Raw genomic sequence first — 11639 nt, 5'->3', positions numbered from 1 at the left:
ATAACTCTCCCTTCTCCTTCCAGAGAGCAGTTCCTAATGATAAAGAAGAAAAAAGAAGGGAAAAAACCAGTTCAGCAAACCTAACACATTGAAAAAGTCTGATATTATATGCACTGTTCCATACCCATAGTTCCCCACTTCTGCAAAGAAGTGAGTGGGAGTAGGGGGAGGGGAAGTGCCTTTTTACAGCTCTTCTTTGGAACCAAGATTAGTCATTATAATTTCACTGTATTCAGTTTGGTTATTTTGTTGTTGTTCTTTCGATTTACATTGTTGTAGTCATTGTGTATGTGTTTTTCCCAGTTGGAAGCTTTATTTCAAAGGTGGGAGTTTCATGTTGGCTAAGCTTTCTGGCTTCATTTTTCAATCAGAATCCCTGTGTAACACTTTATAAATGTATCCTTAGGCTTATCCATGACATTCTGCTGTAACACTTTCTAATTTTAACAGTTAATTAAGTTTCAGGATAGATTTCTATTTTGATAAATAGGACAGAAGAAAATATCAAGTTAGAGAACTATGGCAGATATTTTACTTTTAGTTATGACCATTATATATTATTTCTAAGTAAATAATTATTTCTGGAAAGGTTCAAGTATGTTTTGGCATTTGTTATGGTATGCAGCCTTTTTTTTTTTAGCACAGAAGAAGTGAAAATTATATATATATGCACATATGTATTTCATTAACTTCTGTTTCTGCTTCTGGTCATAATTAGAGGAAAATAAGACATATCAAAAGTTCTTTCATGGTATCATTTCAGAAGACCTATATCTTTCAACATTTTACTGTTTCCCCAGTGAATGCTGGATCAAATACATGAAGACAATGTTCTGGTGTTGAAAAAAGCTTAAAGTATCAAGGTAAAGGCTGGTACACTAAATTGGAATTCAAGGAAAATAGAATGCAAAACTGCCTGCTTAACTCCTTGAGGCAATTAAGTTGAATTTATAGTCATAGAGGTATTGATTTGGAGCTGGAAAAGACCTTAGAGCCCATTTAATCCAACTTTTTTAAAGATGAAGAAGATAAGGATCAGAGGCCAAGGTCACACAAATACAAGGTCACAGGCTAATAATCGGCTGAAGGTTTGGATTTGTGGAGGTAGGTAGCTAATTTATCATAGAATCATAAGATAGAAAGCTAGAAGGAACATTTTGGGTCCCAGAAGTTATTGTTTGGCTTGGTCTACATGAAGGTGGTGCAGTGGATAGAGTGCCTTGGGCCTAAAGTCAGGAAGCTTTGAGTTAAAATCCAGTTTCAGGCACTCACCAGCTGTGTGGCCTTGATCAAGGCACTTAACCTTTATTTACCTCAGTTCCTCATCTGTAAAATAGAGACACATTAGAGAAAGACCTGTCAAACCACTCCATTATCTTTGCCAAGAAAACCCCATGGACAAATCCATGTGATAACATAGAGTTGGACACAACTGAATGACTGAATAACAACAATAATACTAACAAAGCAACTTGCATATTAGTGTGAAAATGACTCAGATCGTGATATCCTTCAAGGCAGGGACTATTATTGCCCCGGTTTCTATGCTCAGCACTTATTACGGTGCTTGGCACAAGTAAGTGCTTAATGAATGCTTGTTGACTTGACCGTTCATTATATACTGGCTATCTGCCCAATCCCTGACCTTTAGAGGGCTGAGGCCTGATGCTGTGATTAGGACAGGCCTAAGGAGGAAAGACTTTATTCAGGACCATGGTCCAAGCTGCTACACCAAAGGATGAACAGAATGCCTGGCAGGGATAAAGGCAGAGTTCACTGGGTTGAAAAATCCAGACGTCCTAAAAGAAAGCTAGATCAGTGATTCAAAGGAGGGAGTAGGGAGGACAAAGGGAAAGGTTAATATAGAACAGTCCAGGAAATACAACCAAGAGAACAGTGTCAGTGTAATGGCAAATTTCATTTAGCTCACAGAGAATTTCTTCCCAAGAGAGCATCCTTCTATGATGGTGGCATGCTAGGCATTCCCTCCTTTCCTGCTTCATACACTATGGACCGCAGTCAGTGCAGTTCAGAAAACACACACACACACACACACACACACACATACACACACACACACACACACACACACACACACACACAGCCCTTGACATCTGGGAGCTTATGTTCCAAGGGGAAGGGGAGGAACAATTGATAGGGTTAATTCCATCTGGATTTTTGGAAAATATTTAACTCAATTGTAATTCACATCTACTAGTTGTATACTTGAGTCAATTTTTCTTATAGAAATTTGGCTCTTTTTGGTCTTTATTCTGTTGAAGCCTATAGACACCTTCTCAGAATAAGCCAGTGGGTGATATAGTTGATAAAGAACTGCACCTGGACTTAGGAAGACCTGAATTCAAATCTAACCTCACCTGCTAGGCAAGTCCCTTAGCCTCTGTCTACTTCAATTTTCTTACTTATAAAATGAGGATAATAATAGCACCTGTATCTTAAGGTTGTTGAAAGGAAAAAAATGAACCAAATATTTGTGAAGCACTCTGTAAACCTTAAGGTGCTATATAAATGCTAGCTAGTACAGTTACTAATGTTTTTACATGCATAAAATATAGTTTTAAATGCATAAAATATATAGAATTACAAAGGAAGCCAATTATATTGAAATATAGTTATCAAAATATTACAAGGTTCATGATCCCCAGCTATAGTCAGGCCCGCAAGCTTGGAAAGTTTAAAAAGCAAACTCTTCTGGAAGCTGGAGATGTTTCAGTGACAAACTATAATACATCCCTGCGACCCACAAATAATTCAGCTCTGATGACCTTAACAAAATAACATAACATTTGAATGAATATATTATAATAAAATTAGCAAGGGGAAAGGAACAAATAATAAGCCTACAAATAAAAAAGTTTATATTCTAAGAAAAATGAGCACTGATAAGAAAAGGGGCTTGTTGCTAGTAGAAAATAGGGGCAAAACTCAACACACAAATAGTAAGCTAGGAGAAAAATTTAAAAATGTGTAAATTTCCATTTATATCAAGTAGTTTTTAAAATGATGGATGATTGTGAATGATATAATTTCATAAAGGAGAGAGAAGTGATGGAGGGTTAAACCAGTTTCTGAAGAACTAAAAATTATTATCAGACAGAGGGCAATGAAAGGTACATGGTAGATGGGACAGACTGCAACGTATAGGATGTCCCAAAAGTTTAAGTGCAGTTTTAAGCTATTAGATGTAAAAATATCTTGAGACCCTGCATGTGTGTGTGTGTGTGTGTGTGTGTGTGTGTGTGTGTGCATGTGTGGATGTACACACACATATAACCAATTAAGAATTCCAACAAAGAATAGGAGTAGTAAAAATGTCATCAAGGAATTGTATGACAGGTAGAGAAGATGGCCTAGTCACATGGCAAGAATGAAAGAAGAGAGGTGGATAGCTAGAGAGCTCCATTGGCTCTCCCTCAATCAGTCAACCTACCAGTCAATACACATTTATTAAGCTCCTACTATGTGGCAGGCACTGAAGTTCTTTTTTTTTGTTTTTTAAAGGCAGTGGGGTTAAGTGACTTGCCCAAGGTCACACAGCTAGTAAGCGTCAAGTGTCTGAGGTCGGATTTGAACTCATGTCCTTCTGACTTCAGGGTCGGTGTTCTATCCACTGCACCACTTAGCTGCCCGGGAAGATCTAAAGAAAGGCAAAAACAAGGTCTGTTCTCAAGAAACTCCCATTCTAATGGGAGAGATAGGATGCAAACAATTACATTCAAAAAGATATATAAAGGGCAAATTGGAGACAATATAATAATAACTAATGTTTATATAGTATTTACTATGTGCCAGGTATGGTGATAAGTCCTTCACCATTATTATTTCATTTGATGTTCAAAACAATCCTCAGAGATAGATGCTATTATTATCCCCATTTTGCAGATAAGGAAAATGAGACAACTAGAAATTCAGTGACTTGGCCAGGGTCCCACAGCTACTAAGTGTCTGAGGTTGGATTGGAACTCAGATCTTCCCAATTCTAAGTCCAGAGCTCTATCCATTGTGTCACCCACCTACCACTAACTAGCATTAAGTGAGGTTGGGAGAGTTCCTGCAGAAGGTGAGATTTTAGCTAAGACTTGAAGAAAATCAGGGAAGTCAGGAGGCAGAGGAGGGAGAGCATTTCAGATATGGAGAACAAAAGGTGAAAATGTATCCAATCGGGAGGGGTTTGAGCAAGAATAACAGAGGAGATGAGAGTCATTGCATGGTTAGAGTACCAGGGGCAGCAAAAGAAAGAAGACTGGAAAGTTAGGAAGAGGACAGGTTATCAATAGAGTTAAATGACAAACAGAGGACTTTATATTTGATCTGGGTGGTAAGAGAGGGCAACTAGATCTCACTGAACTGGGAAGGAAGGGGTAGTTGTCATGCTCAGAGCTGCACTTGAGGTAGATCGCTTTGGTAGCTGACTGGAGATTGGATTTGAGTGGGGAGAGACTAGGCAGGGAGACTAATTAATAGGCTAAGCTTTCAGTAGTCTAGTTGTGAAGTGATTAGGGTCTACACTAAGGTGGTAGCAGTGTCAGAGGAGTAAAGGGGGAGTATACAAGAAATGTTGTGAAGATAGAATTGACACGACTTGGTAACAGATTGGGTATGGGAGGTGAGGAAGACTAAAGAGTTGAGTATGATACCTAGATTGAGAGCCTGGGGGACTGGGAGGATAATGATGCAGGTAATAAAGAAGTTAGAAAGATGGGAGGATTTTAGGAGGAAAGATAATGAGTTCAGTTTTGGACTTGTTGAGTTTAAGATGTTTATGGGACATTCAGTTAGAGATGTCCAAAAGGAGATGGAAGACTTGAGGTCAGGAGATGGGTTAATGCCCTCAAGGAACTTATAATTGAATGGAGAAAGACAATATACTAAAGGGGAAGAGGAGCAGGGCAGGGGTAACTAAGGGGTACTTGGCACAAGGGCATGATGTTTGTGCAGTCGAAACCAAGCAGAATTGCTAATAGAAAATGTAGAGTGACCTGGATAGTTCTGAGTCTTCTATAAAGATAGGCTTTGGAAGGAGCTTATTGCTTGGCCTTCAATCAGAAGGGGAGAAGCAATTAAGCATGCCGAGAAGGCATTGAGTATCAAAAACTGAATTAATGTGTAAGATGATGAAATTTCAGGTGATGAGTTTATCCTGGGGAGGCATGATGTTTGTGGAGTACCAGACAGAGTGGCTGATGAAAAATTAAGTCAAATGTTTGCTGACTAAGGCATTTTCCAGGTCCCCTTTTTGTGGTAAGTAATTTACATTGGTTAAACTTCTGGATAAAATTATTATAATCTGTATTATCCAAAATGATTATACTCCATATCAATGTCATTTTTATGGTCCATTTCCCATTTTTGATTTTCAGTTGCTTGTTCAAATCAGGGTTAAATCATTTAAATTGTATGTCATATATTTTTCCATTATAATCATTATTTCTTCTTGTTTTTTTTTAAACACTAATTTTGGCCTTGATTTTGATAAGCTGATGGTCTGACTACCCACAAATAGCTGGCTCCACATCAATAGGATTTTTTCCTAGCTATTAAAATGAAATCTATTTTGTTCTTTGTGTTATTTGGTGCCCTCCATGTGAAACACATATCAACCTTTTTCTTGAAAAAGGATAGCTCTAATTGTCATTTTCTCTTGAAAAAGGGGTTCATGATACAGAAATATGAGGTTTCTGTGTAATCTATGAGTTGTTTGCCTTTTTTCCTTACATATTCTCCCCACTTGTTTCTTTCCACACTCAACTTTTCCTGCTTTTGCTTGGAAGTTGTTAAATGTAACGAAGACCTCTTCAGAATGAGTTGGCAGAAGGCAGAGAACAATGTACGTGTTTTGAGGATGGAGCTCCATTGGTCAGGTCTCCATTACACAAAAATCAGAATGTTTGTTGATCTAATTCTAAGATGTTTTATCAAGCTCTTAGTACAATTTCTCTACAATGTCATTCTTAGCAACTGATGTTAGTACATAAGCTAAAATTATTTTCATGATGGATTTAAAAAAAATATTTATCATTAGTACGATATCATCATGACCAAAAATCCTATGAAATAATGTTTCTGGCTGCTCTTAGGAATATGATAAAACCCACTTTGTCAGCTCTTTCTTTGGCTCTCCAGGGAATACCTGTGACATAAACTTCCATTTAGTTTCAATTTCCTTCTTTCTTCTAGTTTCATTTGTATAATCACAGAGTCACAGAATTTGAGATTTGAAAGACCTTAACAACCATCTAGAGTAACCTATACTCAAAAGGAATCTCTACTATAATGTGGAGTGTAAGTGATCATCTATCCTCAAACTACCTCTCAAGGCATCCTATTCCACTTTTGGATAGCTCTAATTGTTATTCCCCACCCCCCCAAATATCAGGTCTAAATTGACCTCTTTTGAGCTTCCACCCAATGCTTTTAGTTTTACCCTTAGGGGCCAAATAATAACTCTAATAACTTCATGTGATGGCCTTTCAAATGATTCAAGATAGCTATTATGTCCTCCCTGAGTCTTCTCTTCTTCAGGCTAAATATTCTCAGGTTTTTCAACTGGTTGCCCTCCTCTGGGCCCTCTCCATTTCATTGATAGCCTTCTTAAACCATAGTGTCCAGATTTGAAAACAATACTCCAAATGAGGGTCTGATGAGGGCTGATCTCAGTAGAGAACTACCATTTGTCTATTCCTGGAGGCTCTAACCCCCTTAGTACACCCCAAGATGGTTTTAATCCAAGCATCGTCAGTAGAGCACTAGGTCTGAAGTCAGGTAGATTGGAGCTTGAATTCAGCTTCAGATTCTTAGCTGTGTGACCCTGGACAGGTCACTTAACTTCTGTGTGTTGTCAGTTTCCTCATTTGTAAAATGGGGATAATAATAGAACTTATTTCACAAGGTTGTTGGGAGGGTCAAATGAGATATTTGTAAAATTTTCAGCATTGTGCCTGATACACAGTAGTTGCTTAATAAATAATCCCCTTCTCCTTCTCACATTAGTTTTTTTTTTTTGGATAACACATTATACTGTTGACTTATATGAAGTTTGCCGTTCAACAAAATCTACAATTTTTTTCAGAATAACTGCTATCCAGGCAAACCTCTCCAATTTTATAACTGTTAAATTGATTTTTTTTGTACATAAATGAAAGATTTTACATTTATCCCTATTGAATTTCATTTTATTGATTCAGTCCAATGCTTTAGCCTATCAAGATTTTTTTTTTGCATCCTGACACCGTCATTCACTGTGTTATCTATCACTCTCAGCTTTGTATCACAGGATCAGAGATTTAGAATTAGAAGGGACCTTGGTGGACATCTAACTTAGGCTTATAACACACAAATCTGATGAGCATATCCTATGTGCCTTTATCCAAGTCATTGATAAAAATGGTGAACAGTACAGGGCCAACCACAGATACCTATTATTTCCAATGTAAAGGCCATTCTCCTTGTTGAGAAAACAGAAACAAAATAGGAGTTGAGAAGCTCTGCCTTTGTCATCTCAACCACCTCAAAGACCTCTGGGTTCAGTCTCTTTTTCACTCCTTCTTTTCCTCTCAAGACAGCCACACATCTCGTTTTGTTGTCTTAGCTTACTTGCCAACCTCATTTCATTCTGAGCCTTAGCATCCTGACACTATTTTACAGAACTATGCCATGCTCTTACATTAATTTGCTTCCATTTTTTGCACATTTTAAAAAAATCCAGGTTAGTGATGAGTGTCCTATGTATCTGCATCAATCTCTTCAGACAAATCACATTTTTCTTCCTTATTGAATTGTTTCCCTATGTAACTATTTTTAGTAGAAAACAAATAGCAACTTAAGAATCTTAGTTCTTTCTCCACCAGAGAAAGAAAAGGGTATGTAATCATTATAATTTCATAGGCATATTTTGACACAAAAATCTCCCACTATTATTGTCTTGTCGTATTTTTTCACCCCACTAGAAATGCTGCATTAATGGAGACTCTGAATGGAGTTTCTTTCAACACCATATTCCTTATTATGTGTTAGTGGATTGAGTTTTGCAGAAAACTAAAATGGAATAAAGTAATAGTATCCTTTTAGAAATAATCAGTCAACAAGGATTTATAGGGCTTATTATGTATCAGGTACTGTGCTAAGTGCTGTGGATACAAACAAAGGCAAACAGAAGTAAATGTTACAGAAATTATCCTCTAGAGTGGGGACCACACACTTGTTCCTAATACTTAAGCAAAGATACCAAGAGCCCGTTTCTTATTTTTTTATTCTTTAAAAATATTTTATTTTTTCCTAATTGTGTGCAAAAATAATTTTTAACATTCATTAAAATTTTTTTTGAGTTCCATATTTTCTCCCTCTTTCCTCTCCTTTTCCCTGAGATAGCAAGCAATTTTATGTAGGTTATGCATGTGCAATCATGCAAAATATTTCCATATTAGTCATGTTCTGAGAGAAAACACAGACAAAAAAACATGAAAAAATAAAGAAAGTGAAGAATTAGTATGCTTCGATCTGCATTCAGACTCCATCAGTTCTTTTTTGGGAGTTGGATAGCATTTTTCATAATGAGTCTTTTGGAATTGTCTTGAATCATTGCATTGCTGAGAATAGTTAAGTCATTCACAGTTGATCATCATTCAACAATATTGCTGTTACTGTCTACAGTGTTCTCTTGGTTCTGTTTACTTCACTTTGCATCAGTTCATTTAAGACAGACCTGCACAACTTGGCAGTAGGTAGGGGCCAAAATTAAAATAGGTTAAACTTCTTCAGGCCACAGATAGGTTTTTAGCAGCTCACTTTCCAAGTAACGGTATAATTAGTGATTAAATTATTTCTCAAAAACTTTTTTTAAAATCAGGACATAATCCAGAAACTGCAATCAGCAAACACTTCTTTATGAAGTCACCTTCAGTAAATGACTTCCCAGCAGCAGTAATTTCTTTAGCAATCTGAAAACTAACCTTGGTAGCTGCCTCATTTTCTGAGTTTACTTTCTTGAAAAACCATTGTTTCCCACAGAGATTTTTCAACAATTTGGATACTATAATTTGTTTTTCATTGATGTCCAATTTGCTTAAGTCAGGATGTTTTAATTTGAAATGGTGACGAAGATTGTATTCCTTTGGAACAGTTATTACTTCTTGGCAAACAAGGCACAATATTTTGTCTCTCATGTAAGTAAACAAGTATCTATTTGTTCACTCCAGATTAAACATTCTATGTTCTGATTCAATCTTCTGTTTCTTTTTATCACCCATTTTATAAAGTCACTCCCAAAATTTAATGTTAGAACCAAAAAAAAATCTTCACAGCAACTGCTGACATGCAAAGAAATACTGAACTGAGTGTCTGACCTTGGAGAGAGCACCAGACACCCATGTAACTTGGAGGGTGGCTGTGCAGCAAGGGAGGGGAAGAAGCCCTCATGTTGTTGCCACTCCTTGCATAGTGGGCATCAGCTGTGTTGGCATGTGGCTGCACTAACTTTGTCCCTGTTCAACACCAGTAATGACCAAAAACATAGTGAAAAAATATAACTCTTGCTCCTCTCAGACTAGAGACAGACTGATGATGGTTGGTTGCTGCAGGTCACGTGACAAATAGGAGAGAGTGTGCAGTGGCAACCCATCCATCAAGTTACATGATAGACACAATAGTGACTAGTGGAAGGTGGGTTAAGAGGGGTTAACAAAACACTCGTTACATCTTTACTTTCTTTTACAGACTCTACATTTTTCACTGATTGACCAAAATCCTTTGGCGGGCTGCAGATGGCCAACAGACAGTATATTGTGCGGGCCTGATTCAAGCCTTTCTGAGATTTTCAGAAATTATTCTGTTCATCATTTCTTATACCACAATACTATTCCATTACAATCATACCACAACTTGTTCAGCCGTTCCCCAATTAAGGAGCATCCTCTCAATTTCCAATTCTTTGCTACCACAGAAAGAGCTGCTAGAAATGTTTTTGTATAAATAGGTCCTTTTCTGTTTTTTGTTTTTTGTTTTTTTGGATACAGACCTAGTAGTGGTATTACTGGGTCAAAGGGTACACAAAGATATATAGAATCCATTTCTAATTATTCCTATATACCATCTACTTTAGCTTCTTGTGAATTATCATTTTCTTCCTCTCTGCTCCATTTCTGGATGAGTGAGAAAGTAATAGACAAGTTTGGTAATATTTTGTTTGTCATTTTCTCCTTTTGTTAGTGTCTGTTTGGGTAGGCCTGATGGTTGGGGCAGGAAGATTTAAGCTAATCCCTTCCTGTTAAAGTCATACTTTTTTCATTGACAGAAGAGACCTGTCTTAGGACTTTTCAAATTGATCTTTGGGCAGCCATCTGGGTCTTTCTCCTAGATGGTACATTCTTTTATTGTAAAAAGCATCAGAAAGACAGAGGACCCAAAAACACTGGCCATAAGTATGAGCCATAAGTAAACTTGTTATACAACTAGATTAGCATAAAATGATGGACATAAGAGTCATACAGATCACACACTTTTCCTCCCACAGTCACATTTTTCCTTCTTTGTTTTTAAATTAAAATGCCCTACATTTTATTTGTCTTTCTCATTGGAAATTTTTATTCTATTTTATTTATTTTATTAATTGATTTTTAGTTTTCAACATTCACTTCCATAAGACTTTGAGTCTCCCTCCCCACCTCCCTCTCCACGATGGTATGCAATCTGATATAGGCTCTCTATATACATTCCTATTAAACATATTTTCATATTAGTCATGTTGTAAAGAAGAATTAGAACTAATAGGAGGAACCACAAGAAAGAAGAAACAAAACAAAACAGAAGAGAAAAAAAAGAGCAAATAGTATGCTTCGATCTGCATTCAAGCTCCATAGTTCTTTCTCTGGATGTGGAATATCTCATGATATTTTCCATCATGAGACTTTTGTAATTGTCTTAGATCTTTGCATTGCTGAGAAGAGCTAAGTCTCTCAAAGTCAGTCATTGCACAATGTTGCTGTTACTGTATACAATATTCTCTTAGTTCTGCTCATTTTACTCAGCATCAGACCATACAAGTCTTCCTTTTTCTGAAGTCTGCTTGCTCATCATTTCTTACAGCACAATAATATTCCATTACATTCATATACCACAACTTGTTCAGCCATTCCCCAATTGATGGGCATCCCCTCAATTTCCAATTCTTTACCACCACATATAGAGCTGCTATAAATATTTTTGTACATGTGGGTCCTTTTCCCATTTTTATGATCTCTTTGGGATACAGTCCTAGAAGTGCTATTGCTGGGTCAAAGGGTATGCACATTTTTATAGCCTTTGGGGCATAGTTCCTAATTGCTCTCCAAAATGGTGGGATCAGTTCACAACTCCACCAACAATGGATTAATGTTCTAATTTTCCCATATCTTCTCCAACATTTATCATTTTCCTGTTTTGTCATATTAGCCAACCTGATAAGCATAATGTGGTACCTCAAAGTTGTTTTGATTTGCATTTCTCTAATCAATAGTGATTTAGAGCATTTTTTCATATGACTATAGATAGCTTTAATTTCTTCATCTGAAAACTGACTGTTCATATCCTTTGACCATTTCTCTCTCTCTCTCTCTCTCTCTCTCTCTCTCTCTCTCTCTCTCTCT

Source organism: Vombatus ursinus, unplaced genomic scaffold (genome assembly GCF_900497805.2).
Source record: "Vombatus ursinus unplaced genomic scaffold, bare-nosed wombat genome assembly UNPS02014893.1, whole genome shotgun sequence".
Classification (NCBI taxonomy): domain Eukaryota; kingdom Metazoa; phylum Chordata; class Mammalia; order Diprotodontia; family Vombatidae; genus Vombatus; species Vombatus ursinus.
The sequence above is the reverse complement of the archived record's forward strand: the minus strand, read 5'-3'. Positions refer to the sequence as shown.